The sequence below is a fragment of the Lepidochelys olivacea genome (assembly GCF_965140295.1).
Source record: "Lepidochelys olivacea isolate rLepOli2 genome assembly, chromosome: 6".
Taxonomy (NCBI): domain Eukaryota; kingdom Metazoa; phylum Chordata; order Testudines; family Cheloniidae; genus Lepidochelys; species Lepidochelys olivacea.
The window spans coordinates 22,348,176-22,360,999 of NC_140416.1; the positions used below are offsets into that span (position 1 = coordinate 22,348,176).

General features: G+C 45.7%; 1 long non-coding RNA gene across 9 annotated transcripts in view; it reads right to left on the reverse strand.

Moving 5' to 3' along the window:
• LOC311522041 overlaps nucleotides 1-12,824 on the reverse strand; it is a 92,565-nt gene that overhangs the window by 34,231 nt on the left and 45,510 nt on the right. For 5 of the 9 annotated variants that reach the window (XR_014712033.1, XR_014712034.1, XR_014712035.1 and 2 more), the window contains exons 1-2: nucleotides 6,227-6,569; nucleotides 2,436-2,555 (exon numbers count right to left, since the gene is read on the reverse strand). This is a non-coding gene — a long non-coding RNA (uncharacterized lncRNA). The other 4 variants (XR_014712032.1, XR_014712038.1, XR_014712039.1 and 1 more) reach the window with 4 other exon arrangements.

The following is a 12,824-nucleotide window of genomic DNA, read 5'->3' on the forward strand; positions in this document are numbered from 1 at the left end:
AGCCTGTATTCTTAGAGTATATGAGAAAAATAAAACAATGTGTATTAAGCAAAATATTTAACCAGAAAAAAATATGTATACAAAATACTACAGCGCTAGTCAAGTAACACCATGTTGGTACCTTTGTGTTTTCTTGTGACATACATAAAAATGGCCCTTACTACTTCCCATCATCTAAACTAAGTTGGTAGGTCTAATATTCTTCTAAGCATGTCAGATTTTATAGTGACTCTCACAGGACCTGATCCAGTGACTACTCATGATTTTAACTGGGGGGGAGGGGAGGGACACAGAGTAGACCCCTGTTGGACATTCATGGGTCCTAGGGACTGAGGGCCAGAAAAATCCACGAGGCCCTTATAGAACTTCCTCTGCATATTTCCTTTAGGGGGCATCACTTGTCCACCTCTCCTTACAGAAGTATTTAGGGGTCCAGGCCAAAAACCCTGTCAAATCCTCAACATACACTGGGCTATGTATGGGGTGGGGGGGTGAGAAAACCTATATTTGTGCTGGAAATGGCCCACCTTGATTATCATGCACATTGTAGGGAGAGTGGTCGCTTTGGATGAGCTATTACCAGCAGGAGAGTGAGTTTGTGTGTGTGGTTTTTGGAGGGGGGTGGGGGGGTGAGAAAACCTGGATTTGTGCTGGAAATGGCCCACCTTGATTATCATACACATTTTAAAGAGATGGTCACTTTGGATGAGCTATTACCAGCAGGAGAGTGAGTTTGGGGGGGGGGGGTGGGCGGAGGGTGAGAAAACCTGGATTTGTGCTGGAAATGGCCCAACTTGATGATCACTTTAGATAAGCTATTACCAGCAGGAGAGTGGGGTGGAAGGAGGTATTGTTTCATGGTCTCTGTGTGTATATATAATGTCTTCTGCAGTTTCCACAGTATGCATCCGATGAAGTGAGCTGTAGCTCACGAAAGCTCATGCTCAAATAAATTGGTTAGTCTCTAAGGTGCCACAAGTACTCCTTTTCTTTTTGCCAATACAGACTAACACGGCTGTTACTCTGAAACCATACACTGGGGTTTAGATCATCTGCTGAGACTCTCCATGCCCCTGCATGGACCTATCCCCTTTGCGGCTCTGCTTCCATGCCCTGGCAGGGCTGTCCCACTGGAATTCTCCCTGGCCTCTAAGATCACCCGTTTAAAGGGGTTCCCGAGTGCACAAGGTGCCTTGAAGAAAAGCTCATACAGCTTCAAATTAGAATAAAAGTTCACCTTCTGGCAGAGACCAAGTCTGGAAAATTTCAGCCTCAAAGGTGAATCTAGGAAAGGACTCTGTGAATTCAAAGGGTTACAGTGAAAACTGTTTAACTATAGTGGGAGCGACCAACACCAGCTATAATACTTAATCAGTTCAATGAATCCAGAACCTAGCCTAAGCTCTGGGCATCTTATATTGATTAACACACACAACTACAATCTTTTACATTTTCACTATCCTAATTCAGTCCTTCCAAAATCCAATCACACAATTCTTCAGTTAGCCAATAACCCTCTATTCCCCCAGGAAAGCTGCAAGACTGCGCCTGTATCCATCTCCAACATACAACCCTCTTCTTCTGTCTGCAAACCCCTGTCTTCTCCAGATGCCTGTGGGGAAAAAGGGAGGCTTTACAGCATGCCTGGAAGGTCATCTATATGGTCATGTTCTATACGTTTGCAGTCTGTAAAGAGAACACAGAAAGCGCCGTGATTATATTCAGCGTTGTGAATGGGGTTCCAGCCAGGTGCTGCTGAACCTCAGGAGTTACTTGCATGGCATCTGCATGGCAAACATAGATAATCATGCTTCCCCACCTTTGCTGGCACTGGGAAGCCTTTCCACTGACTTCAATGACTGTGGATCAGGCCCACGACAAGCCCAACTTCCCGCACCGCACCTGCAGCATGAGCCCTGCCTTTTGCCGCAACACGAGACCTACCTCACCCATGATGCGAGACCTGCCTCCTCCTCCAGCATGATAAGTCCCACTTCCCCCCCCAACCCGCAGCAGGAGCCCCGCCTACGCACCTGCATATTGTGAGTCCCACATCTCTGATCTCACCTGTGCTCACTTGCAACACCAACAGCAGGAACCCTACCTCCCACTTCTCACCAGCAGCACAAGCACCAGCTTCCCCACGGAGAAAATTTTTCCTTTCAGTCGGCTGCTATATTAACTGAGCTCTCAGGAACAGCCTCAAGCACACAGAGAATGTCTAATCCGGAGAATGTCCTCTGACAGCACTATGATCAATATTCCATGGGGACAATTACACTTTCCCACCTTTGTTAAGCCCTTGGAGGTCCCCAGATCAAACGAAAGGGGCAGGGAGTGCAAACTCTTATTATTTACTACTGCTATTAACTGGGGGGGACAGCACAGCTTCCCCTGCCAACAGCAGCCTACTTTAATTACCCCAATTCACTCACCTATGACGCTTGCAAGTCTTCTGCTACCGTGGTGAAAGTGAATGTTTTGCAGCATAGTCTGCTCCTATGTCCACTTTCCTTTCTCTTCCCACATCCTCACCCTGGTGTTGATTTGTTCAGCTGCAGGGAAAAAAATCTGGTTCCAAGATCACCGGAAGGACAGTCAAGCCAAGGTCTCACAAAAGGCCTATCTCCCTGTAACAGCCGGGAGGAGGCCGTCTCATTTGCTTAAACAGTGATACTGGCTCAGAGGTCAAGCCCCCAAGGCCATGCCCCAAATGCCTGGGGCACTTGTGTGTTGACTGGAGAAACCAATGGGTTGCCTTGCATATAACCAGTGCTTTATTAATGAAAATGCTATTCCATTCAGACAGGAAAATATCTATTTTAGAAAGGACTAACAAAACGTGACACTTTCTGGTACTATGAGTAGTTACTCTGCTCAAGAGATGGATCGACCTGGAATAGTATGTAGAGGTCTGTACCGGCAGAGCCCCGTAAGGAGGCCCAGAGCTGGAGATGGAGGGGTGCTGCAGTCAGCACTGAGGTCTAAGCGGGAAGCTACCACCGTATTTGTTTTTGCTTATCTCTCTTGGCCCTGGGGTGACACCAGCACCATAATATCCTGAGAATCAAATTCACTTCAGTTAGGTGGTCAGAGAAAGAGTTGATTTGTTAAGATTGCGAGCCTGTGACAGGTGCACAAGGAAGATGGAATAAGAAAGAGGAAAGGGGGTAAGCTAGCGGAAAGAAAGAATGAAAAACTGAGAAAAGAGGGAGATTAAGAAAAAGTGACAAAGAGATATATCTTGAGAGAAAAATAAATAGCTAACTGCCCTTTCCTCATAAACTATAGTATTTAAGTACCTTTAATGCATTTTGTGAGAAAGATCTATTGTTCCCATTTGATGGGTCCCGGGTTAAGGGACAGCAAGTCTGGCATTTGCCCGGGGGCCCATTCTACAGGGGGCCTTGCGAAGCTAAATTGCTTAGGCTTTGGCTTCAGCCCTGGGTGGCAGGGCTCAGGGTCTTGGGCTTCAACCCTGCACAGCAGGGCTTCGGCTTTCGGTCCTGGGCCCCAGTGAGTCTAATGCTGGTCCTGCTTGTGGGACCCCCTGAAACCTGCTCGTGGCCCCCCTGTGGGCCCCAGGCCTCTGGTTGAGAATTGCTGCACTAGTCCACTGAGTATCTGACTGGGCTCCTTGTGGCTGGCTCCTCCCAACACTAAAAGGCCTAGCTGGACAGCAGGTTTGCTCTTTGTGGGTCCCGGAAACCCACAGTGACATCAAATCTTTCCTCTTCTCCTCATCCCAGTGCTGGGACTGTCAAAACTGGCACATTTTTGAGGCTGAGAATCTTCTCGTAGTTTAAGGAGCTGGGATGATGTAGGCACAGGTTATACTGTCTTATTCTAACCCTTTGATTTCACTGCTCCTCTGTTTAGTCACTCATATTCTACCAAAGATAGAATGTAAGCTTTCTGGGCAGGGACGCTCTTTCACTATGAGTCTGTAGAGTGCCTAGCACAAACTTAGCAGGGGCCTGTAATAATCATTTGCATTATGCTATTGTTATTTGTTCATTATTGTGTTCAGTTAGGGATAGAAGAAACGGATAGGTCTTTCCAGAGTAAATAACACTGGAGTGGATACAAGTGCCAGAAGACCAATGGCTTGTTGTTGCTACCGATGATGCAAAGCTTCCCCCTCCCCAATGCTCCCCAGCATAGCAGCTTGACGGTTTCATTCTGGCTAATCTGTGTTTGAGAGCTGTTTTCTTTTTATCCTCTTTCTAATTTTAACCCACAAGGAAAACACAGAACTCTTAGCCCAAAACACACAGTCCAAAGTCTGGCAGACAAAGATAGGCCAGCCATTTCAGGAACTGTATAAACAGCAGTGTATAACTATATAAACATGCCTCTCCCTACCCCAAAGCCTTTGAGCATTCTGCAGGTGCCCAATTCAGCAGGCTGTTACACACCCGCAAGTCGAATGGCTCCCATGGGAGAGGAGGCTGCTCAGCACATCATTGGTTCAAGCCCTATCTCTACATTCACTCACTTTGATTCAATTCCGCTTCCTGTTATTCATTTACTCTGTTTGCACCAACAGAAGTGAAATCTCAGGCCATGGTCTGCTGCAGCCCCTGCTTGAGCAAAGTTCCTATTAAAGTCACAGATGAAGGACTCGGGCAGGGCTGGTTGCTAGACGGTCCGACACCAGAAGCACAGTGTGGAGCAGTAATAATGGGTTACTCTTAAAGCTGGCCTAGAACCATGTTGGAGCCGTGGCTTCCAACCCTGGCTGCCGCTAATGCCAGCTGGCATGGGGCCAGTGGGAAGGCCCTAAAACTTCAGCACCCTAGGTTTATGCCACCTACTTGTAAACCCAGCCCTGACTGCAGGATTTAGCACTAGGATAGGATACAAGAAGAAAAACAAATAAACAGCCAGCCAATAATCAATGACAAAGTCTAGATTTTCAAGTCAGCACCAACGTTTTTAGGAAGTTCAGTGGTAAACACCAGCAGTGAATGTGATTTTGCAGATTACTGTGGTAAATTACTTCTCATCATTATCAACAATATTATCTTACGTCCATGTTGCATCTCAAAGGATATTGCAGCAGTGTACACACTTGATATAGATACCACATCGGTGACAGTGTCATCCATCTGAGGAAGTGTTCCTATGGTAGCCTCACCTGCATTCTGCCTACCTCTCCCTCTCCAGCAGCACAACTGTTAACATTCCCAATGTCTCCCTCTTCAGCTGCTTCAAACAGCTGCCGTTTTTCAAAATCAACCTGCCACGGAAAGGTTTCCTTTTCCCATCTGGGTTCTCTCTCCAAATCACAGTCATTTAGCTGGATGAAAATCAGTCCAGGGCAACGGGAAGTTTTGCACCTGATGTTCAGTGGTTCTAAGAACAGTTGCCACTGAAGTCAGCCCCCTTTCCTCTGCTATGCTCCCAGCACAGAAGAGAAGTGGTGACATCAATTCTAAGGGCAAGTCTACACCACAGCGCTACATCGGCGCAGCGGCACTGATGCAGCATGTCTGGTGAAGACGCACTATACCGACAGGAGAGCAATCTCCCATCAGCATAATTACTCCACCGTGGCAAGAAGCGGAAGGTATGTCGAAGGGAGAGCGTCTCCCGCCGATATAGCACCAGTGTGGACAGCGCGGAACTTGCAGTACTCAAGGCAGGGCGAAGGCTTTTTCATACCCCTGAGCGACGTAAGTTAGATTGACTTAACCGGTAGTGTAGAGCTGCCCTAAGTCACAGGAGGGTGGGGTCACCCCCTGCCTGGAGCAATCCTTCCTGGGCTGTAGGGCCAGAAGATACCAACAGAATGGTGCAAAGTGGCTGCACTGGGGAATCTGATCCTTTGTCAAGAGCCGGGTGTTCGCTGTTATGGTTTGTTCTGATCTGGGGTTTCTTACCATTAGCTGTACTGTTTAGTTCACCATTGTCCCAAAGGCAAGAGTGCTACCAGCAATGCTTCCTGCAGCAACTGGATTTTCCTTTGAGGTCTCCCATAAAATTACTGATGAAATCTTGCTCACGTAAGTTGACCAGATCACCTGCCAAGGTGCTAGGGCCGGGAGCTACACAGTAGCACACATATGTCTAAGAACTAGGATTGTTTTGCAATAGTATGTTCAAACAACTCAAGTGTATTAGGATTAAAAAAGGACTCTATGGTATGCTTCGGCATGGTGTTTAGCTGATATTTGTTACATATTAGGAAAGCGGTGAGGGTAGGAAAGGCTGATTCACTGACCTAAAAAATGCCAAGCCATCTGTCAGCTGAGTTCAATGGTGGGTGAGCAGGAGGGTTGCAGCTGGTCAGTTCTGCCTTCCTTCACAAAGTCAAGTCGGCATCTTTGGAGAAAGTTTCATATTTGTGATCAGAGAATTGACTACACACTCTCCGCATCTGCTCCCTCTGTGCCTTTTGAGTAACATGAAAACTGCTCCAAATACTGCAAAAACAGGTTTTCACTCAAGTCACCACTCCAGAGCCAATGCAATGCTAGAAGGGGGAGCTGTGTGCCAGTCTGCTTTCCCCATCAATAAAGCTACTAGCTAAGTCCTGATCTTGGCACCTTCACTGTGGGGGATGACTGCAGAGCAGAAGGGGTGATTAAAAGAGAATGAATAAAATAAGAACCACCCTGTGCCTTTGCTCAGAATGTAAACTAAACCTAAAGTCAATCATTTGCAAAGTTCTGTCCAAGTTTGCTGACTCAAAAAGTTTCATATAGTTTGGAAACATTTGGAAATACATTCAGGCTTCTGAGTTACATACATGGCTGGAAGGAACCTATCTTATCTTTCAGATACCAGGTGAAACTTGCAATGCTTCTGGCTACAAAAACCTTGGTTCAACCTATAAACACTGAGCAACTTTGATATTGGACAGAAATCACTGAAGGGGAGTAGTCTGATATGGAACACAGAATAGTCATGCTTAGAGACCTTTGACTGACCATAACCTCACTCCATAAGGGATTCTCTCAAAGTACGTCAGCCACAAGGTGGTTTCTGTGGGGAAAGGTTGTTCCAAGTCTGTGAAAACTTGAAAGAAATCCCAGCTGGAATAAACTGGTGAAGCTCCATTGATGACAATGGAGTTACATTGATTTATGCTGGCTGAGGAACTGGCCCTCATTTTTGCCAGTGATGTTTCCCATTATTGTTTCTCTATCACCCAAGTGGGTGCATGAAGGGGCCTGTGTCTAACAAAGAACAAAGAAACTGGTGGAAACATTGTCAAGCTGTGCCACACGTTGAGAGAGCGAGGCATTGTCTATTGGAGATTGGCTACGCTGACTTCCTATCTCAGGTCTAATGCTTCTCTTATGGCCTTGGGCAAGCCACTTATCCTCTCTGCCTCAAAAATGGAGATAACGCCACCTATTCCACAGGAGAATTGGGAGGATTAACTAGTTAGTGTTTCTAGAGCACTTTGAAGAGGAAAAGTGTCAACTACTGTTACCTTTTACAAAAAATGATTATACTGGACAGAATCTCCATGTCCTGCATGAAGTTCACATTTTCCCAAATCACAGCCCAAAACCATCCGCCGTAATTTCAAATATTTGCTTCCTGGGTCACAGTGTCTCTGACTTCATCCATAGTTACAGTAGATAGGTTAATTCGTTTTATAAGGGATAAAAAAAAACCTCATGCTGCAATACATAAGCCAGTCACTTATTGGGATCCAAAGGAAGCTTTCCCTGTAGGCAGCTTTATCCCATAACTAACTACCAACCGGCTTCTAGCACCTTGTTCTAAAGCACCTGACACTGGCCACTGTCAGAAGCGGAATACTGACTAGCTGGACCATGTGTCCAACCCAGTCTGGCAATTCCTGTGTTCCTATAACTACGAGCTATAATAGTGAGGGCAGAACACCTTGCTGGTGTTGCTTTAATACCAAGGAGTATACCGAGGCTTGCCAAGTAACCCTGTAGCTAACAAACTGAAGTGTCCAATGAAGGCTTGGGTTTGATTCCAACCTTTTGCCTCCTTCACTCTGGGTTAGCAGGGGCTACAAGTGTCCTCACTGGAGCAACTTGTATTGCCCTACAGTGCCTCAGCAAAGCGTGATGGTGATGGGCTCTGAAAGAAATTCCACCCATTCCATAGCCAGGGCAGGTCACATTAAGGAAGTGATGACATGATGGGGAAAGGGAACTCTGTTGTGGACTCATACACAAAAAGAAAATATATGGATAACTTTTCTTAAGATCAGACACTTGCAGCTGAGACAGGTGGGCCAGAGGGAATTTCCTGGGAGAGCTGTTCCTTGTCACCCACAAGCATCCTGGTTGCAGGCTCAGCTTTGGGAATGCACAGAATATGCCCATACAGTGAGTCCAGCCACTTAATAGGGATTTTCACCAGTTGGTTACATTCTCTGGCCACCCATTGGAAGGCAGAACAGCAACAAATGCCACAGCATCCATTAGAAATGTGCTATCTGTCCCCTCCCCACAGCTGACTGGAGTTTAGACAACTGAATATGAGGTAAAATGTGCTGAGTGGTAACTTTCTCAAAACCACAGTGCAAGTTGCCACCACTGGCTCCTCCTGCCCTGCCTGACAAAACAGAACAACGAAAACATTTTCAATCATTTCCTGTTGCCCACCGGTAAATTAGCCAACCAAGCCTGGTGTCTGAGCCAACTCTCAGTTGGATAATTTAATTACATTCTTCCTACATCAATTACCCCCTTGGATGTGTCATTCCTCTTTACTTCCTGTTATGTAGTCGGTAGATTTGCTATGCACAGTTAAACAGCAGTAACATTCCCATTCAGTGCACTTCAGGGATAGCTGAGGAGATTATGTATTTTGCATGTACATAGTATATTTACAATAGGACATACACGTGCACATCCAGCCGTATCTGTCCAGATCTAAACTTGGGAGAGTTCATATCTTGGATTTGGGTTTTGGCCTCATACAGAAAAATTGGCCAGTTGTGAAGCCTAGCTCGGGGAGTTGTGAAGCCTAGCTCGGGGAGTTGTGAAGCCTAGCTCGGGGAGTTTCGGATCTATCTATTTATCTATCACGAACGATTAAAAAAAAAAAAAGTCTTGCTGACATAACTTCAGGATGGGCATAATACTCGTGAGTGTTGAAGCCAGGGTGGTTTCTGCAGGACATGCCAAATGAATGCCAGTATGACCATATTACCACACCACACCATCAGGTATAGCGTCTGTGCCACATGCTTCAGAAAAACTGTTTTAGGGATCTTAAAAAATATAATGGACTTATTTCGTATATCCCTGTAAGCACATGTGCATTGGTTACCAGCAGTCCCACTGTACAGGGCTCAGGAGCAGGGTGGGTGGGGGGGGGGAGGTGTCACAGTTTTAAAGTGCATTATCTTGGGTTCTTCTAGGGTGTATCCCTTTGGGGAAGTGAGACTGTCCCCTTTCAAATGGCATAAAGCACTTGTTTCTTGCCATGATTTGGGATTCTCCTATATCACACCAGTCCTCTGCTATGTTTTCAGCCCCTGTGGCTGTTGCAGCCTGATGTAAGTTAGGGTATCCATTAGGCTGCTCTAACGTGGTGCATGGGTGCTGGCTTGCAGGGGGAGGCAGCAGCAGGATCCAGGAAGTGCAATGGAGTGTTTTAAAGCACCTTTGCTTAACACCGCAGGGGTTAGCCATAGATGAGGGTTTGACCGAAAATCTTTAGTCTAAGTATAGGTCCCCCCCGACACTGAAATGGTGTGACCACTGTTTCCCCCAAACCGTGAACCACCCCCCCCCACACCATGCCAAGTGCTGTAACACCATTGCCTGTATGTGTTCCTGATGCTAAAACTGAGGGTTCCAAACAGTGCCCCCTGGAAAACGGCTCTCCTCTGGCTCATTAACTCTTGAAAACACTTTAACCAGCCCTGGCCCGCCAAAAATAATTCAACTACACTGAGACAAGAAAGAGGCTGTTAAGTTACAGAGAACTTAGCCACATTCCTAATCATTGCCCATCCTCATTAATGGTTAAGCTCGCTTTCCTTAATGGTTTGTTGTTTCCCCCACAGATGGGAGCTGTTTGAATAAGAATCACCACCTTCTCCCTGAAAAAGCTGTTTCTGTCTCTCTACAGCTCTAGGCAAGCAGCCTGTTAAAGCAGCACCTCAAGTATCCTGCGGGTAGCATATTCTCCCTCTCTAAGATCTATTATTTGGCTTGTGAATAGGTGAGTTCAGAAGCATTGTCAGTGCAGATGAGGGGAAAGGGCTATGGACACTGGCTAGAAATAAGTAGAGTGTGGGAGGAGCTGAGTAGGTCAGGGAAGCTTGATCAGTGATGCCCTTGCTATTTTAGTCCTGGGCCCCACACAGTCCTGCCAATGTACCCACATCCTAAGTCTGGAGCATCCCTCTTGTTTCAACCTTGGGCACCTACAGCTCCACCAACAGATATCAATCCAAAGTGCAATCTCTCCTGCAGCTCCAGTCCTAAGCCCCACATAGATCCACTAAGATATCACAGTCCAAACTTGCTATTGCATTTTGCTATTGCTAGTCTTGGGCCCTGATCGGACCCTAGCACCAGCCTGGAACTCTACATGTACGTTAGGATCTAGTGATGTGCCACCAGTTGGGGGGCTGTGGCCCTGATCTGCTAAATTGCAGTCTTAGTCCTCTACTGGAACCAGACTGCTGATAGTGGCAAATTTGCCAAACTGAATGTTGGTTTTTCTATTACAGTCAAATGTTCAGTGAGGGCTAAGTTCAGTCCAGAAGCTCACTATTACTTCTGACTAATAATCATGAAGTTATATTTGAACCAGGGATGTATGAACCTGCTCAGATAGAGTAAGATCTGCACTCAACCTTAACCTGAAACTTGAACCATTCTGAACTTGACCCTTCTTTCAAGTTTGAAAAGTTCAGTTAACATTTAAAAAAAAAAAAACTTTCACATTCCTCTGCCCTCTCTGAGACTTGACTGGAGGTAAGAGCACTGAAATACCCTGAGGAATGCTGTCTTGCAGTATTTCTGACCCTGCTGAAACCAGTATTTCTGACCCTGCTTAACTCTGTTAAGATTTGCAGCTTGATCTCTAGGCCGAAGAAGTTCAGACAAGGTTCAAATAAACATCTAGGGTCAGATCCTCAGCCTGGTATAAGTCAAAGGCGCTCCATTGACTTCAATGGAGCTATGTCAGTTTGTTACCAGCTGAGGATTTGGCCTCTAAAGTTTTGATTGCTCAACTACACCAAACTGCTGAAGCTTTTGAAATCCATTCATTACAGTATTTCACATTAATTGAATGTTAATAGGGTGCTCAGCGCTAAACAAAAATATCAGATTGGGACACAAGGAATTTACAGTCTAGGCCAGAGTTACACATCCCAACTGGTTTTGTCTACCTTGAACTCGTGTGTTAAAAAAACAAAAAGTCATTCTACACTAAGGCCTGAATTTTCATGGTCAGGACCAGGTTTTCAGGAGAGCACAGCTCCAGTTTAGCCACAAGCAGCTAGGTTGTCAAAGCAGCAGGCTGGGTACTGTGGTCTTTGGAAAAGCTGGCCATAGATGCCCCAATGAGAGCAGCTGGGTGCTGAGTGCATCTGGAAAGCTAAGTCTGATTTAGATCCTGGATAGGGTATGAGCTCTCAAAAATCTGGCCCCAGCTGTGGCCCTGAGCTCTTGTGGAAATCTGTTCTTAAGCTACTGTGCTAGTAATAATAACCAGCTTTATGCTTTCTTTTCTCCCTTTTTCTCCTCCTATTTTATCGGACAAGAACTGACTCAACATTCCCTTGATTCCACCTTGGCTTATGTGAATTAGTGCAGAAAAACAATGGGTCATTCTGATTTTCCTGTATGCAAAGGAACGAGACCTGCTCTGCACTAATCTCCAGTGTAGATGCAGATAGGTTGATGGAAGAATGAGTCCTTCCACCTCACTACTGCCGCTCAGGGAGATGGGTTATCTACAGCGATGAAAAAAACCCTTTCCGTCATTGTAAGGAGAGTCTACACTGCAGTACAACTACAGTGCCACCGTCGTCCCGTGGCCTGAGTGCAGTTTAGTGATTGGGGCGTGAGTCAGGGCTCCTGTGTTCTTTTCCCAAGTTTTTAAATTCTTGGGAAAATCACTTAACTAGCCCCTTCATACGCTGCCACTCCGTCTTGCCTTGGGAAACACCTTACTGTAATGATAACCCCACTGATGGAGTCAGGTAGGTCTAATAGTAGCAGAGTTGACCCTATCGAAGTGTCAAGTGTCCTCAGAGGACCCTCAAAACAAAATAATACATTATACAGAGAGATACTATACATTCTATAGAAAATTAAAAACAGTCAAAGATGTTTCAGCCAACCAGGACTGCTTGAATGGATTCCACCTTCCTAACCCTGTAAATGAGCAGATTAGATTCCCTTGTGCTACAGATGAAAATAACACGGAAGGAAAATCCTAGTTTGAACATCTGTTAATGAAAGAATATTTCATCAAATGTAAAAACAAGAATACTAGTGCCTCCAGCTAATTCTCACAAACACATTCTCATGATGCCACAGTGCTCATTGGCAAGCTCCATTATAAAGATTATACCCTGAGGGAAGGAGATCATTTTAATTTCAGTCAGGCTATTGTAGGTTGGTATTTGCTTATAGCAGTGTGGACATATACCCAGGGGCTGATATAGCACTTGACAGCATCTCATGCAGAGGGCCTGTTTCTCTTCTCACTTACACCAGTTTTGTACTCTAGCATATATCTATTGACTGCAGTGGAGTTACACCTGATTATTTACTCTGGAGCAAAAGAGAGGAGAGAGAGAGGCTATGTACCAGTTCTGATTTCTTCGACATCATTAGTCACAATAGGATGGTATC